General features: G+C 46.0%; 1 protein-coding gene across 1 annotated transcript in view; it reads left to right on the forward strand.

Annotated features, from left to right (window-relative positions):
- gpr158 (G protein-coupled receptor 158) overlaps positions 1-17586 on the forward strand; it is a 636863-nt gene that overhangs the window by 98263 nt on the left and 521014 nt on the right.

Consider the following 17586-nt stretch of genomic DNA (forward strand, 5'->3'; position numbering starts at 1 on the left):
TAGAGTTAAAGGTAAATCACAATAATCAATAACTTTAGTTGGTATCAACTTAAATTTAACTGGATGGATGCCAAAACAATTCACTTTGTCATTTGTACAAAAAATAAGTATTACAAACTTGTAAATGGTCCATATACTCCATATTTCGGAAAGAACCAGACCCACCTACCTGCATGGTTACCTGTGGTGATATGGTAAGCCCAAAGGCCCCTGATGCGGGTTCTATTTCTGTCCTGATTGAGTAGGACTGGCAGGGTACATGGATTCCATATTTTTCCTGAGACTGGCTTGGGGCTTGGCCTAAAAGCCCTGTGCCCAGCTTGCTGGCTGCCACCAGCTTCAGTGAACCGCTTACTGCTGATGGAGGCGTGGGGTGTATTGTCGCCGAAACGATGAGGCTGTACTCGTAGTTCGACAGCTTTAGCTCCCTCATGCACGTCTCACCTGTTGAATAGGTTTACCTGAAGAGAAGATTCGGCGGCTGGTTTCCTGGAGTCCATGCCTTTCCAACGTCACCCCTGATAGCGCTGGTCACTGCCGGAACTTTCAGGAACTCCAGCATGTGCCACGGATATACACCGAGTGTGGAGTCAGTTACACACTGACCCCGACTGCTCCCCTACTCAGAGAGGGAGACATTGTGCAGCCCTGTACACAGGTGCAGTTGACGCGGGCCCCGAGGAGACCTGTGCTGATATGACCCCTCCACGGGCCATATCCTTTGTGCCTCATGGTATGCTCCCAGCTATACCTCCGAACTCCGAGTCAGACAGAACTGACCCCGACTGCTCCCCTGCTCAGAGAGGGAGACAGTGTTGCAGCCCTGTACACAGGTGCTGATTCCGCGGCCCCACAGAGACCCGGGGTGATATAACTCCCTCCTTGGAGCATACTATTGTGGAGCACCTCACCATCAGGTGCTCCATGTGGGTTTGACGTCCGAAGAACATTACCCATTGAAGGAGTAATCCACTCCATTAGGAATCTTCCCGGCCCGACTCGTTTGAGTCAGCGGGCCGTACAGACTTTCTTCTTGGCTACCCTCCAAGGTGCTGCCGGCACCAGCCTGAAGCTGCTGGCTCCACCGCCAGTGACTCGGAAGGCAAATTTGACCGCCGCCTCTACCCGCTGTAGGTCTCTGTAGCCGGTTTCCTGCAGTCTGTGGCCGGGATTCCCCGAGGTCATGACCGGGATTCCCCGCGAATCTGTGGCCTGGCTTCCCCGCGAATCTGTGGCTGGGCTTCCCTGCGTTCTATGGCCGGGATTTCCCAGCGGTCTGTGGCCGGGATTTCCCCGCGGTCTGTGGCCGGGACGCGGTCCATAAAGGTTTCCCCGTGGCCTGTCCCGCCTTCGCCCCCTAAATCCAGCAGGAACTCTATAAAAGAGATTCCTGCAGAGAAACCTAACCTGGAAAGTTAAAAACTTATCTGTAGGTTTAGACTTACCGCTGGCAGGAGCAGCGCGCCTGCCAGTCAGTCGTTTGCGCAATGCGGATGACGTAATGACGCGCAAGCTGGCTCTTCACGTAGTCACTCACGTGACTCCGAAGTAAAATAGGTTTTAAGTCTAGACTTAAAGGAGTCGATGGAGGGGGCAGTTCTAATGAGAAGAGGGATGCTGTTCCACAGTCTAGGTGCTGCAACCGCAAAAGCGCGGTTGCCCCTGAGCTTAAACCTGGACCGTGGGATAGTCAGTAGCCCCAAGTCGGCCGACTCTGAGGGACCTGGGGTTAGAATGGTGGGTTAGCAGATTTTTGATATAAGTGGGAGCAAGCCCGTTAAGGGCTTTGTATACATAAAGGAGGGGCTTGAAATTGATTCTGTACCGTACTGGGAACCAGTGGAGAGAGGCCAGAATATGGGTGATGTGGTCCCTTATGCCTGTCAGAAGTCTCACTGCAGCGTTTTGGACCAATTGCAGGCAGGACAGGGATGATTGGCTGATGCCAGTGTATAGGAAGTTGCAGTAATCAAGGCGGGAGGAGATAAAAGTGTGGATGATCTTTTCAAGGTCGTCGAATTGGAGGAATGGTTTGATTTTAGCTATTGTGCGAAGCTGCAAAAACCTAGCTTTTACCACAGCATTGACTTGATTGTCAAACTTCAATGCGGAGTCAAATATCACGCCAAGGTTTTTGACGTGCGGTTTGAGTAAGGAGGTTAGGCTTCCAAGGCTGCCTGCTATCGTTTTGATGGAATCTGAGGGGCCGAGTAGGATGACCTCAGACTTGTTCTCGTTGAGTTGGAGGATGTTCGACTCCATCCAACACTTCATATGCTCGAGGCAGTGGATAAGGCTGAGTAGATTTGATCGGTTGTTGGATTTCAGGGGGAGATAGAGCTGTGCATCGTCTGTATAGCACTGGAAGGAAATGCCGTGCCTTTGAATGACTTGGCCTAGGGGGAGAATATGTAGCAGCAGATTTTCATATCTTTCAGGTAATTAGCACCCTAGCCGCTATTTGGATGAGAATGGTTGAAGGGGGTGTCTTCTAAACGCATACGAGCTCACTCACAGAGACCTTCAGCTTCTTTTCAGATATGGCTTGAAAACACAGTCTTTTGATGAATAAATGCATTATTGTTGATAGAAAACAGTGAGATACATCCAAATTTCTTCCGACTCGTTACTACAATCTTCTTCGAACTCCAGCAATACTTTAGACATTAGAATACTCCTTGTGTCTCCGTAACGCTGGCATGATCTGGCATGTGCCCCGCATGATCCCGCATGGTAGAAGGGTTAACCTTCCCCATCGTCTCTCCAAACTAATCTAAAAACTAAACTTCTGCGCAAGCATCTTAGCTCCAATCACACCCAAAAACACGTCATAAATCCCACCCACAATATAACGGGCAGTCTAAAATTTAAAGGCACATGCCATCATCAATGACATGCAAAACAGGCCAAATGGTCACTCCAGCATATACAGAGAGAAGAGAATGAGGCCTAGGATGGAGCCTTGTGGAACCCAGCAGCAAAGGCTGGCTGGGGAAGAGAAAGAGTTGCCTATGTTTGTAAATAGGCAACTATCTTCGAGGTAGGAGATGACCCCGCTCAGGGCAGTGCCATCAATACCAACCCCGTACCGGAGACGGTCAACTAGGATGGTGTGGTCCACTGTATCAAACACTGCGCTGAGGTCGAGAAGAAGCAGGATTGCACAGTCGCCGGAGTCGATGGTGAGAAGCAGGTTGTTGTGTACCTTCAACAAGGCAGACTCTGTGCTATGTTGGGCCCTGAAACTTGATTGGAAACTTTCCAGGATGGTATTTTGATGTAGTTAAGGCATTAGTTGATTTAGAATTACCTTTTCAAGGACTTTTGAAAGGAAAGGCAGAGATGCATGAAATATAATTGTGCTATGATCTGACAGACAAGCATCAATAATTTCTATATTACAAATTGGGAGACCAGACGATAGCACCAGGTCGAGTGTATGGCCAAGCTTGTGCGTGGGTCCAGTGGTAAGTAGAGTCAGATTGAAGGACTCAACCAGGTTCATAAATTCACTCACAAGAGGCTTAGTAGGACAGCAGACATGAATGTTAAAATCACCAAGAATCAGGGCCCGGTCAAATTTGGGTAACAAGCCAGAGATCTCCAAGCGTTTCACACATGGCCTGGCTGGGAGCCAACGGCCGACAGACCGGGGACCGGAGAGATGGACCGGAGAGAGGCATACCTGGGATCAAGGGACCGCCGATGGATGGAGCGGTAGTGCCGACCAGATCCGTCTTCACAGCGCTGGGCGAGGTAAACTGATGTTGAACGGGCGCGGGCGAGAGTCCTCAACCTTTCCAGGGCGCCCGCGAGTTTGACGTGCGTATACCAGGATTGCCTGCAGGCCAAACGGACGTCCAGGCGGGCGACGACAGGCAGCCAAACACAACGGCGCAGCCATCTTGAAGACCAGGTGACATATAGGTTGAAGGCACAAGAAATTGCCGATGCTAGAATCCGTAGCAAAACATAGAAAGCAGCAAGAGGAACTCAGCGGGTCAGGCACCATCCGTGGAGAGAAATGGTGTGGATGAGTGGTCCTGACCCAAAACATCCACTGTCAAGCAAGAACTTCATTGTTCTGGTCCTGGTGTACATGACAATCAAATACTCTTGACTTAAACAAACACAAAATGCTGGTGGAACTCACCAAATCAGGCAGCACTTTGGAAGGAAATGTTCAGACGATGTTTTGGGTTGGGCCCATTCTTTAGATTCTTGACACTTGACCTGTATCTCTCTGCATGGCTAGAATTGAGTAATCTGCCAAGATATCTCTCCTCCTTGCATCTGCTGTTGAGCACTATTCACAAACTCTTCATACCTAAGTGCGGCATGGTGGCGATGCGGTAGCCTTACAGCGCTGGAGACCTGGGTTCGATCCTGACACACCTGGTGCTGTCTGTACGGAGCTTGTACGTTCTCCCTGAGACCTGCGTTGGTTTTCCCTGGGATCTCGAGTTTCCTCCCACACTCCAAAGATGTGCAGGTTTGTAGGTTAATCGGCTTGGTATAATTGTAAATTGTCCCTCGTGTGTGTGGGATAGTGTTAGTGTCCAGGGATCATTTGTCGGTGTGGACTCAGTGAGCCAAAGGGTTTGTTTCCACGCCGTATCTCTAAACTAAACTAAACTAAACTAAACTAAAGTCTCATTAATATACGTAATACAATCAATCTCTTCAATTCTGAATGGAAACAATTTAAACTGTTGAGTCTCTTTCCTATAAGTAGAACACTCAAATTGGGGATTAGATATATATTTTAAATTACTTAAGGGCCTGTCCCACTTACGCGACCTTTACAGGCGACTGCCGACACCCATCATAGGTCGGCGAAATTTTCAACATGTTGAAAATTCAGCGGCGACCAGAAAGATGCTACGACTCATTTGAGATCTCTCATGACCATAGGAGACCTCTCACGACCATACAGGGGACCCCTGGCGACATGTCGCGGGTGACCTCTGACGACCATAGGAGGTCTCCTATGGTCTTGAGAGGTCTCCAAAGAGTCGTAGCGTCTTTCTGGTTCCCGCTGAATTTTCAACATTTTGAAAATTTCAGCGACCTATGACGGGTACCGGCAGTCGCCTGTAAAGGTTGCGTAAGTGGGACAGACCCTGACGCCAATCTTTCATACCTCCTTCTGTCTACACTTAATTCGACCTTGATTCATCCATCATTCATTTGTATCACCTCGGTTCTTCAATCTCATTGGCACAAGAATTGCACTGTTTGACTTTGTCACTCAGCCAGACCTCAGATGTCCAAATAACATTGACACAGTGGTGTCAGCTCAGACCTGTAACACATTTAGACCACAAAAAAAACCTTCACATTGAAGGATGCAGGGAAATAACTCATTCCACTCAAGCGCCTATTGTTATCTAATATTACAGACAATAATAAATTGCAGTTTTTCACAGCACGGGGAAAACTTTGTGACATTAATTATTGTTTTGGAGGGAAGATTGAGTGACACCATGTTTATCTCTGAGCATATAAATTTGTTTGACACAAACATTAAATTATTATTCTGAAGTGTTTTTGGACAGCATCGGTGATGATTCAGTAAATGCCAGATTAAGTGACTGCTTTGAAAGGTCGTCAGTCAATAGAGTGACTGCTGAATTTACTGAAGCATGTTATACACTTGGTTTTTTAAATATATTATTTTTTTAAAACTCCACTTTTTTCTGATCCAATGAGTTTTAGTTTGGATTTATGAGCTCATGAGTTGGTTTATTTATTGCGCTGATGATTTGAAGGCACTTTAAATGTCCTTTTAACATTTGAAGGGCACTTCTTCAACTGAGTACCTTATCTGCTAAGCAAACTTATTATTGTTATTAGCGTTTACATAGCTAACATTAACATTGGGGATTGCATTTACCATCTACTGTAAATTAGCTCAATACAAAATTCCCAGGAAGGAATACAAAATATTTCCCATCAAGAATTTAAAACTTTTAAGAAGGAACTGCAGATGCTGGAAAATCGAAGGTAGACAAAATTGCTGGAGAAACTCAGCGGGTGAGGCAACATCTATGGAGCAAAGGAAATAGGCAATGTTTCGTGTCAAAACCCTTCTTCAGACTACTAGAGCTACAGCCAGAGACCCAGGTTCGATCCTGACCTCAGGTTGCATGCTCTTCCTGTGATCGCGTGAGTTCCTCTGGGTTCTCTGATTTCCTCTCACTTCCCAAAGACAAAACAATTTAATTTAACTTAGTTTATTATTGCCATTATTGTGTACAGAGAGACAGTGTAAAGCTTTTGTTTGCATGTTATCCAGACAAAAAGAAAGACTACACAATTAAGCAATCCATAGTGCAAAGATAAAGAATAAAGGGTACAACATTTAATCCAAAGATATAACATTGAAGTCTGATCAAATTTAACTAAAGAATGTTCACCTGTCTGCAAAGTGATAGATGGGAGGTCAGGATTGTACTCTAGCTGATGAGAGGTGCCTGATTACAGCTGGGAAGAAACTGTTTCTGAATCTGGATGTGTGTGTTTTCCAACTTCTATAACTCTTTCCTTATGGGAGAGGGGAGAAGAGATGGTACTGGTCCATAATTATGCTGGCGGTCTTGCCGAGGCAGCGTGAAACGTGGATGGAGTCGAAGGAAGAGAGGGTGGTTTGTGTGTTGGTCAGGGCTACGTCCATAACTTTCCCCTGTGGGGGCATGACGCTCCCACAGAGCTCGGCCTCTGTAGATTAATCGACCTCTAATCCCCCGAATCTGTGGGCAGTGGATGAGAAAGTGGGAGAGCAGAGAACCAGTGTGAATGGGTGATCAAAGGACAGCGTGCATTCACTAGACGTCAGGTCCTGTTTCCATGGTGTATCTCTGAATTAACCTAGCCCTAAAACAGCCCTACCTCAGTAATAAACTCCAACGGGCTTTGCACCATTATGGTTGCAATGTATTTTGGCTTTTTGTAAAATTGTCTTGATTATCGAGAATAACTGAGAATTAATTGTATATTTATTTGCTGTGTTGTTGTATTTAAAGTGCCTGTCATATTAACAGTAAGCTAATATTTCATAGTTCTGGTTCTGGTCCGTATGATAATTAAGCCCTTTAACACTCTCAGCACTCGACTTGTGCCTGTTCCCATCTGCCTATATTCAGAAGGCTGTTGAAATTGTGTTATGTAAATAAAGATTACTAATTTATCAGAAACTGAATTTTTCTTTACTAAAACTGCTGAAGAGATAGATAAAAGGAAGAATTGCCTTTATGTTTCGAGTGATGACGACATCTTATAATACCTGGTCCCAGTTATGTTTGCTGACTGACTGAGCAGTACATTGTAGGGTTTGTCTCTGTAAAATTTTCCCCATGACGATGAAAGACAGGGACAGTTGCTCTGAGAATCTCCCATATTCTGGAAACACGAGGAATCATATTATGTTGTTTGCAGGGTACAAAGATATATTCTGCTAAGGTGTAGTAGGCAGAAACTAAAATACAAACACCATCAATAAAACCTGCAGCAGAGAGAACAGTGGGAAATGAGACAGGATGGATGGAATCAAGGCCTTCATGAATGTGGATTGTCTGCATTAATGACCTCTTGGCATAGGCAAGAAAAATATCTATAAAATAATAAAACAGCAAGGCCACAGCCCCGACAAATAGATTCCATAGAAAGCAAGAACAGTTTCAGAGGCTGGAAATTAAGTTCATATTAATTGAATAATTTGATGCATCATGCAAATATAAATCTTGAAAAGTGCTCTGTACTTTTAAAAGCAATGCACATACTTTAAAGCATACATCAGGTAGGGTGAAAGCTGATGGGGACATGGAGTGTGAAGCTACCTGTCAAGAGCTTGACAGTTAAGGGCCTGTCCCACTGACGTGACCTTTCAGCAACTGTCTTCGACCTTCAAGCTCGAGGGCACTCGCCTGAGAAACCTCGAGCTGGATCGACCAACAGCGATGAAACCGCGAGCTGGATCGACCGACCGCAGACACACACACACACACACACACACACACACACACACACACACACACACACACACACACACACACACACACACATCGCAAAGGCGGGGGTCAGGGAAAGCAGGGGAGCGCTGTCTGAAATTCACACCCGCGATGAACAGGAAGGTAAAAGACGGCGGCACAGTGTACGGTAAGTTCTTTAGAGAGCGTGGAAGGGGGGGGGGGGGAGATAGGGGGAGAGAAGGGGAGAGAAGGAGAGAGAAGGGGGGAGAAGGGGAGAGAAGGGGGGAGAAGGAGTGGAGACACTTTTAAGAAGCCAGACAACTTATAATAAAGTTTAGCGGGCATTTAACATTACCGGTCGGTTTTCCTTCATCCTGAAAACTCCAATGAGCCAATTAAAATGCCCAGTCAGCGAAGGAGATTGCCTACGGCTGCCCTCGACTACGGTTGCCTATAACTACATAGTGACCCCGTTCCACTGCACTACGAGTACAAAAGAACCATGCCGACCAATTTTTACTTGCGGAAAATATTCCAACATGCTGAATATTTTTCCTCGACCAAACTGAGGCCGTGAGTATGCGGGAACTTCCCTCGAGCATGAAGGAGAGTTCCAGTGACCTCATAGGACCTCCTAGGACCACGTGTCGACCATGCTGCGAGTTTGAGTCGAGGGCAAACTTCTAAACTCGCAGATTAGGTCGCCGCAGTGGGACAGGCCGCATTACAATATTCAGTAAACCATTCAGCCTGCGATAACGAATGTCTCTGGGTGGATTCCAAGATTCCAGGTGAAAACGTCAACCGTGGCTGTCATCTGAACATTGAGATAGGGTTATTACCAGAAGTCACCTGTGATATGTTAATGTTCATGCAATAAACATAGTTATAAATTAGAATGTTTCTTTCATTTATTGGTGGATCAGTGTACTTCCATTTGGAGGTTCAGGTTTAGTCAGGACTGGACAATACATCAATTTTATGACAAAGAATGTGGGTTTAGCTCCTAGTTTTCAAGAGAGAGTTAGACTTAGCTCGAGGCTAAAGGAATCAAGGGATAAGTGGAACAAGCAGGAATGGGGTATTGATTTTGGATGATCAGCCATAATCCGACAATGCTCGAAGGGCCAAATGCCCTACTCCTGCACCTATTTTCTATATTTCTATGATCACCAAGTTATTTTTCAATTGCAGGAAGGATTGGTAAGAAATTTGTGACCATTTTCTCAATGTCATAAAAAACGTTAAGAGTTTCAAACTATTGTCCCTGGTGTTTGAGCTACTTGCACTGAGACCGTTTTTGTACAGGCATTGAACTGCAGCTAGTGAACCTTCAGCGGGAGTGTACACTGGAGGCAGGCAAATCGTCCTGTTAAGAAACAGCATGAAGAGACAAGAATCCAGAGTGTGTTTTTGTCAAAAGTCCCAAAACGGAACTGTAAATAAGCAAATGACACAGTCTGGAGTTCAAAGCCATCTTTAATCAATACGTATAGTATAGCGGTACAGCAGGTTGTTAGTTCATCGTTACCGCTTCCAAGACTGCCTAGTATAGGAAGTGGGTGTTAGTATAAAGCAGACAGTAAGGTGGGGTTAGTGGTGCTATTTCTACTATGATTGGTTCACATGCAATAACCAATCCTTCCACGTAAAGAGCAAATATAGTTAACCACACATGCGACTTCCGAATTTAAACATACTTCCAAATTTAAACATACTCGCCGTATCTGTCAGGCGGTCTACTAATGCGGCCTGAACGTGTACGGACCAATCCCTCTCCCACCGCACTAGAAAAGTTAGTGGGAGAGGGAGGCAGTGAACCCGGAAGTGAGAAAGCAGCAGGGGACACTTGAGGTGACCGATAGGGAGAGCATGCGAGAGAGGTAGTGTTATTGTTAGTCAGAGCCGCCGGTTGCGGTGAAGAACGGGACACGCTGGGACTAGTGGTGGCCACAGCAGACGGCTGGAACAATAAAGGTGGAGCAAAGGGATCGGCTGGTGGCGGACGTGGTTCCTTTACAGACAGCAAGTGTTGGCGGCTCCGTCGGTACAGGGCGCCATCGACGTCGACAAGGTAGGATCGGGGTTCCTTGGATGGGCCAACAACACAACCATGACGGGAATGTCCTACAGTAGTCTGCAAACGGACGACTTGGCCCTGCAGTAGTGGTTTCAGCGGTTTGCTGGACTTGTCATACGATCGTTTCTGGATGTTGTGTTTTTCCAGGATGTGCTTCTGGACCGCGGATGGCTTCAGCACCTGTGGCACCAGCTTCTGCTGGGCAATTGGTATCGGTGGTCTCATTGTTCTGGACATCAGGCGTTGGGCTGGTGAGCCCTGGACCCCGTCTCTAGCGATGTTTCTGAGGTTTAAAAGGTCGAAGTACACATCCGACTTGGCTTGCTGGGCGCGTTCCATTAGCTGTTTCGTGCTCCTGGCGGCACGTTCAGTGAGCCCGTTACTTTGAGGGTATTCGGGGATGCTCGTGACATGGTGGAAGTTCCATCGGTCGGCAAAGTGTTTGAACGCGTGACTGGTAAATTGTCTTCCGTTGTCGGTTTGCAGACGGAAAGGTGCGCCGAATGTGGAAAAGTGTCTCTGTAGCTTTTGAATGGCCATTTCTGATGTGATAGAGGGCAGTAAATCAAGTTCGAACCAGTTAGAGTAGGAGTCGACCAGGACTAGATAATGTTTACTGTGCCTTTCGAAAATGTCTGCCACCACCGACATCCAAGGCAGTGCCGGTGTTAGGGTTGTTGTAGCAGGGGCTGTCTCTGTTGGTGTGGTGCCAGGCTGTGTCAGATGGGGCAGGAGGCTGTCCTGTCCCATATGTAGTTGGCCATGCCAGGCCGGTACAACATGTTCTGTGCATGGGCCAACATGGCATCGGTACCTGGGTGACCGTTGTGTGCCTCTTTGTAGTATTTATCTCGTAAAGGATGAAGGGATCACGACTTTGTGGCCCTTAATTATGACACCGTCCTGTATTACCAGCTCATCGCGGACTAGGAAGAACGGCTGCACCTCCAGTGGTGTGCTGGATTGTCTGTCTGGCCAGCCTCTTTTGCTTATGGATGAGAGTAGCTGGAGAGTGCCGTCGGTGGCTGTGTGTTCAGCCAGACGGCGCAAGCGTTCCGTGGGAACAAAGTCGATCTTGAGAACTGTAAACTCGTCCCGTTCATAGGGGTGTCGTTCGCTGGATGCACGTGGTGCGCGAGAGAAAGTGTCAGCAACGAACATGTCTTTACCTTTCTTGTAAACGATTTTGAAGTCGAACCGCTGGAGCTGCATCATCATACGCTGCAGTCGTGCAGGTGCTGCATGTATAGGTTTATTGAGGATGGTCACCAGAGGTTGGTGGTCTGTTTCGACTGTGAAAGTATTCACAAAGATGAAGTCCTTGAATTTTGAACAAGCGAAGACCACGGCTAGCAGCTCTTTCTCGATCTGCGCCTAGCGCTGTTCGGTGTCCGTCATGGTGCGGGACGCATAAGATACAGGTAGTACAGTCCCATCGGCAGACGTTTGTAGGCAGGCTGCGCCCAGCCCGTATCGTGAGGCATCGCAGGTCACCGTGACAGGACGCTTCAGGTCGAAGAAAGTCAAGGTGGGAGCGCTCGCCAGCTTGGACTTTAAAGAGTCAAATGTTTGTTGATGTTGTTGGAACCAGGTCCAGGCAGTGTCCTTCTGAGTAAGTTGTCTCAGAGGTGAACTTAGTTCGCTGAGGTTCGGTATGAAATTTCCCAGATAGTTCACCTTACCCAGGAAGTGTTGTAGGCTAAACACGTCGGTGGGGGCTGGCATTTCTGTGATGGCAGAGGTTTTCTTCGGGTTGGGCTTAAGACCGTCAGGAGTGAAAACTTGTCCAACGTATGTGACCTCTGGAACCCTGAACTTGCATTTATTACGGTTGAATTTTAGGTTGATCTCATGTGCCCGGTCCATAATACGCTTTAGGTTGTTGTCATGCTCCGCTGTGTCTCTGCCATATATCAGGATATCATCTACGATGATGGCACACGGAAGTCCTTGGAACAGCTGTTCCATGTTTCGCTGGAAGACTTCGCTGGCCGAGTTGATGCCGAATGGCATCCTGAGAAATTTAAATCTGCCAAACGGTGTGGCAAACGTGGTCAGGTTTGATGACTCGTCATCTAGTGGTATCTAGCATCAAGGACGGAAAATACTGTTGCGCGCCCGATCTGTGCAGCGACGTCCTCGACAGTTCTCATCAGATAATGTGGGCGCTTGATGGCAGCGTTCAAATCTTTTGGATTGATGCACACACAGAGCTCATCTTTGTCTTTCTTGAAGGTGACAACCAGGGTGGAAACCCAGTCAGTGGGCTCGCTTATTTCAGCTAGTAAACCCATGGAGACCATGTTTTTTAGTTCAGCCTCAATTCTGTCTTTCATGGCACGTGGCACACGGTGGGGGGCACGGACGACTGGGTCAACGTTGGGGTCAATGGATATCTTGTAGGTCACAGGCAGCTTGCCTAGCTTCCCATCGAATAGATCAGGGTATCCTTTTTTTCGTGTCCTCAGATATTAGTAACTTGTGAATGGACCGGTCAAAGGAGACTAGCCCTAAGTCTTGGCACGCATGGATGCCCAGTAGAGTCACGGTCAGATTTTAAGATATAGAAAGTCAGATTTCTTGTTGTGTTTTTCAGCACACATTTGAAAGTAGTTCTTCCCAGAGGATAAAAAACCTCCCCCCCATAAGCATGTGAGGTGGAACTGTCTCGAGTCAAGGCCTCACTATTTCTTATCTTGTAGACATGCACAGACATTACATTCACGCGGGACCCGGTGTCGAGTTTGGTCTTCACAGGCTTGTTATTAATTGTCATAGAAACAGAAAGTTCCAGAATCTTACCAGCTGTGGGAAGGAGTGAATGTACAGTCGACTCCTCATATGTGCTAATTGGATCAACCTCGTGGGCAGTCGAGCTGGTCCGGTGAGTCTGGAATTGTTCGGGATTGTTGCAACAGTTGCAGATTAGACACTGAGCTAAAGGGTCTGTTCCCACGGGACCTGCAAATGACGGCAAAATGATTCATCTTTTTGCAGTAATTGCAAGGCTTTCCGTATGCTGGTCAAGATGATCGCCCCTTGTTGTGGAAGTAGTTACAATTAGGGCATCTCTGAGGGGGCTCATTGGCGAATCCCCGGTTAGCCGGTTGAGAGGGTTTATTCATAAATCTTCTGTTATCGGTCGGTGTTTGTTGTCTGTTGAAACCCGTCAGATTTATGGTCTTCTTCTGAGTGTCAAGCTGGTCGCTTAGTGAAGCAACAATTTCAGACATTCGACAGGCATGTATTGCTTGTTCAAGGGTTAAATCAGCATTCCGCAGTAACTCAGTTCTTAGCTTTTGATCGGTCATACCACTGACAAGCTTGTACCTGATTAATTAGTTCGCCATGACCTGAAAGCGGCATCGCTGAGTCACAAATAAACCTTTCCACAGGCTCATTGGGAAGCTGGTGTCTCGTGAAGAATTTAGCTTTTTCTAAAATACGGTTTGAGGGTAGGTCGCATAGTTCACGGAATTTATGCAATAATACAGTGGAGTCACGCATAGACTCAGCAGGTGTAACTTCCTGATCATTGCCATCGTGAACGGCTGGTGCTTATTCAAAGGTCCGCGCTCTCATCATGGCTTTGGGTCCCGCCAGGTTAAGTAGGAGGGAAACCTTGACAGCATCTGGTTCATTTCGGTGGACAATGTTGATGTAGTGTTCGTAGCCAATTTCAAAGAGTCTCCACCGTTCCCCGATGTCAGAATCGAAGATAAGCTGCACAGGCTTTCTGCATGATTGAGCCATGGTGATGCAAGTAAAACTGATCAACAGAAATAAAACCCGATATACAGACGCAGTGGTTTACTCCAAGCATTCTGACACCATGTAAATAAGCAAATTACACAGTCTGGAGTTCAAAGTCATCTTTAATCAATACGTATAGTGTAGCGGTACAGCAGGTTGTTAGTTGTTAGTTCATCGTTACCGCTTCCAAGACTGCCTAGTATAGGAAGTGGGTTTTAGTATAAAGCAGACAGTAAGGTGGGTTAGTGATGCTATTTCTACTATGATTGGTTCACATGCAATAACCAATCTACAGGAACAATGAAATTCTTACTTGCAGCAGCACAGTAGGTTTGCAAAACACAGTACTCAATAGATAATGTAATAAACAAACTGAAAAAAAAGTTCAACAAAATTTAAGAAAGTCCTAAATTGTACAAAAACAAATCAAAGTCCCTAATGCAACCCAGGCAGTTCATATTTCCGAGTTCAGTTGGAGTTCATAGTTTTCAATAGCTGGATGGTTGTTGGGAAGAAGCTGTTCCTGTACCTGGTTGTGACCTGAGGTCAGGAGTGAAATGAGAGTGTGACCAGGGTGGTGTGGGTCCTTGATAATATTGGCTGCCTTTTTGAGTCAATGTCTCATAAATTCCTTTGATGCTGGCGAGGTAAGTGGTGGCAGTGTTCATCAATTTGTATAATCTCCTTCATTCCTGAGTGTTTGAGTTGCTGAACTGTAGAAATTCAAGAGAGTATTTTGTCGACATACCAAAGCTCCTTAATCTTCGAAGGAAGTGGAGTCATTGACAGTCTTTCTTTATGATTGCATCAATGATCTGTTGATCATGCACCAGTTCTGCCACTTTCAAAAGTTTAGTTTTCTCTTTAGTTCAATTTATTTTTTATTTTTTGCAAATGTGGAACAATTGGATTTCACAGTTAGTTGATACATTAAATGGGTGGTGCAATGGAGAACATTAGACCATAAGAAATAGGAGCAGAATTAGCCATTTGGCCAATTAAGTCTACTCCGTCATTCCATCATGGCTGATCTGTTGGGACGACAGATGGCACAATGGGCTAAGTGTTCGGCTGGCAACCGGAAGGTAGCCGGTTCGAATCCCGTTTGGAATGCATACTGTCGTTGTGTCCTTGGGCAAGACACTTCACCCACCTTTGCCTGTGTGTGAATATGTGTGAGTGATTGGTGGTGGTCGGAGGGGCCGTAGGCGCAGATTGGCAGCCACGCTTCCGTCAGTCTGCCCCAGGGCAGCTGTGGCTACAGAAGTAGCTTACCACCACCGAGTGTGACTGAGGAGTGAATGAATAATGCGATGTAAAGCGCCTTGAGTATTAGAAAGGCGCTATATAAATCCCATCCATTATTATTATTATTATTATTATTATTATCTGTGGGTTCACTCTTGGGAAGGTTGATCTAACGTCTGCAATGAGGACGGGGGGTACAGGTGCACTGTAAGGCTGTTGGGATAGGTTTGGGCTGCATAATCCAGCCTGCAGGCTTATCCTGTGACAAAAACATTTCAAAGTGATGGCTGTGGGAGAATGAACGCTGTCATCGAGAGAGGAATGGTGACGTGGTTTTCAGAGAATCTCACAGTCCCCTGTGGGGGTCTCTGGTCTGCTGTGGCATAGGATGATGGTGTGGTGTGAGACCTGCCAGTTCTTCTACAGGCTGTTCATATTGTTAGCAACAGTCAGATATTGGAGGGCTATTGTATCGTTAGCATAAATTGGGAGCATAAATGTGCAAGTGAAATTCATATTTTCTTTTGATATACTGGGCCATTAGGTTCACTGAATCTATGAGCAAGAGCAATCCTTTCGATAACATTTTGCATTTATTTCCCTGTAACTTATTCTCTCACACATGTCTATTAACCCCTGATTCACTTTAAACTACTTGCACTGGGGTAATTGACAATAACCAAGTAACTTAAAGGGACAGCATGGAGGCGTAGCGGTAGAGCCACTGCCTTACAGCAACAGAGGCTCGGGTTCAATCCTGCTTACGGGTGCTTGTCGGTATGGAGTCTGTACATTCTCCCCGTGACCTGCGTGGGTTTCCTCCAAGATCTTCGGTTTCATCCCACACTCCAAGGACGTGAGGTTTGTAGGTTAATTGGCTTGCTATAAAATGTAAAATTGTCCCTAGTGTGTGTAGGACAGTGTAGGTATGCCGGATCGATGGTCGATGTGGACTCAGTGGGCCGAAGGGCCTGTTTCCGCGTTGTGTCTCTAAACTAAACTAAACTAAACTAAACCAACAAGCTTTTGGGATGTGGGAGGAAACTGGAGCACCTGAAGTAAACCCATACTGTCACAGGGAGAACATGCCTCACAAACAGCACTGGCGGTCAGGACTGAACCCCGATGGCTTGAGCCGTGAGGCAGCAGCACTACCTGCTGTGCCACTTTATCTGTCACTTCCATACAGGAAAGGTTGGGCTCCATTCCAGGATACTGGAGAGGGGCTTGTTATGAGTACTGTCATCTTCAATGGTTTCAGCCTCAGTGTTAAATACAGCTCATAGGTTCATAAGTTATAGGAGCAGAATTAGGTCATTCTGCCTATCAAGTCGACTGCCATTTGCTGATCTATCTTTTCCTCTCAACCCCATTCTCCAGCCTTCTCCCCATAACCCCGACACCGATACTAATCAAGAATCTATTAATCTCCCCCTTAAAAATATCTATTGACTTGGCCTCCACAGCTATCTATGGCGATGAATTCCACAGATTCATCACCCTCTGACTAAATACATTTTTCCTCATCTCCTTTCTAAAGGTACATCATTTATTCTGAGGCTATGGGCTCTGGTCCCAGACTCTCCTTCCAGTGGAGCCCCAGTAATAGCCAGCTCCAGTGATGGATTAGGAGAAGCAGGTTCACCTCTTCGTCTGTGGTTGTGTGCCACCTTGTTAACTGAAACATCCTACCACAACCAGAGAGCTGTGCTCAATTATTATCTATCTCTTTGATGACCCTCGGACTATCCTTGATCGGACTTTGCTGGCTTGACCTTGCACTAGACGTTATTCCCTTATCCTGAATCTATACAATGTAATTGGATCGATTGTAATCATGCATTGTCTTTCTGCTAACTGGTTAGCACGCAACAAAAGCTTTTCACTGTGCCTCGGTACACCTGACAATAGACTAAACTGAAACTGCTATTCAAGAGAGAAAGCGAAGGGACTATTAATGCCTGGCATTTGTCAAACTGTGTCTTTAGTGCAATACAAGATGTAAAATGTGGCTACTGAAAAGTTAACAGTGTAAGAATATAAGAGTGATTATAAATGTTAGTTGGGATTTCAGATTAAAAGAGAATGCTGGTGGTTGAGTGATGGAGTTATTTTATTTTCTCAGGTCTTTACATCTAGATGTTTGGAGTTCGACTCCTGTTAATGATCACCATGACTAACAGTCCCCTCTGTGTGTAGGGTCTTCAAATAGACTTCACATTACCTGGACTTCACATTACCTTTGCTTTCCACCACCTCCATAATGGCATCCATTGTGGCAAATAAAACCACTAGATCTCCTGTCTTATCTGAGACAAAACTAATGTGTATCAGGCAGGTGACCAGTGGACACAATAGTCTAAAGTCTATTTTCATAAACATGAGAGGCATTAACTGGAGTCAAAACTAATATGGCATTGATAATCAGTCATCAATCATTTATTCCACTCTATAACCTTTCTTTCTTAAATATTTAATGTAATTATTCCTAACCGGCAAACACCAAGTTTTGTCAAGTTTCTCACAAATGAACTT

This window comes from Amblyraja radiata, chromosome 2 (assembly GCF_010909765.2).
Source record: "Amblyraja radiata isolate CabotCenter1 chromosome 2, sAmbRad1.1.pri, whole genome shotgun sequence".
NCBI lineage: Eukaryota > Metazoa > Chordata > Chondrichthyes > Rajiformes > Rajidae > Amblyraja > Amblyraja radiata.